The sequence below is a fragment of the Anneissia japonica genome, unplaced genomic scaffold (assembly GCF_011630105.1).
Source record: "Anneissia japonica isolate Jap-2015-1 unplaced genomic scaffold, ASM1163010v1 scaffold288072_len178204_cov163, whole genome shotgun sequence".
Lineage (NCBI taxonomy): Eukaryota > Metazoa > Echinodermata > Crinoidea > Comatulida > Comatulidae > Anneissia > Anneissia japonica.
Genome location: NW_022719055.1, coordinates 85762 through 86622, shown reverse-complemented (window position 1 = coordinate 86622; position 861 = coordinate 85762).

The window sequence follows — 861 nt, the reverse complement described above, 5'->3', positions numbered from 1 at the left end:
GATCTGTCGAGAAAAGGGACGTCCGAAAAACTGTGAGGATGCCGGTGGAGCACGTCCGTCGGATCCTGAAAATACTGGACGGGAAGAAGGACGTCGACGGAATCTCCAAAGTGGCGAACCAACTGGAAACTTTGCTGTCGCGCAAGACGGGATCGAGGACGACCTTGAAGAATAAATAATTTTTTTAAAAATTATTTTATTGATTTTTGGAAAAAAATCGAAATAAATGTTTGTAAAAAATGAAAAAAAGAAAACACTTGTTTACGTTACTTTCTTTATAGTAATAGAACCTATTTTGAGTGAGTGAGTGAGTAAAGTGTGAACGATTGAAAGTGAGCACGACGATGGACATGTTCAAGAAGCTGCCCGTTCTGAAATTGGGTCTTCCCCAACATGCCGCGGAAGTCAGGTGGTCCGGATTGCTCGTCGTGGACTCAAGGAGCTACGAGGACGACGAAGACGACGACGACGACGACAACAAAGACGACGACGGTCGCGGTCCCGGACGAAGAACTCGCAACGGTCGATTGTGGATGGCAAGAATCGAGGACTTTACAGAATTCATGGCGCTGTTTCTGACCCTCGATTCCATGCACGACTGGCGGATATTCTTCGGTCGAGCAAATTCGAACGATTCCCCTCTTACCTTCCAATGGCTTTTCGACGAAAGGCGTTACGGTTCAGACAACCCCTACTTCGAGCTTCTGATGCGCATACTGAGAAACGCGTGCGTCAACGACGTAGCGGAGTCCCGGTCGTCGTCGTCGTTGCAGTCGATCGCCGGCATGATAGAGACCTGTCTCGATCATCTGGGAGTGGGAGGAAACGTGCAGCTTGGGTCTCGTCCCAGGTTCTCGCGGC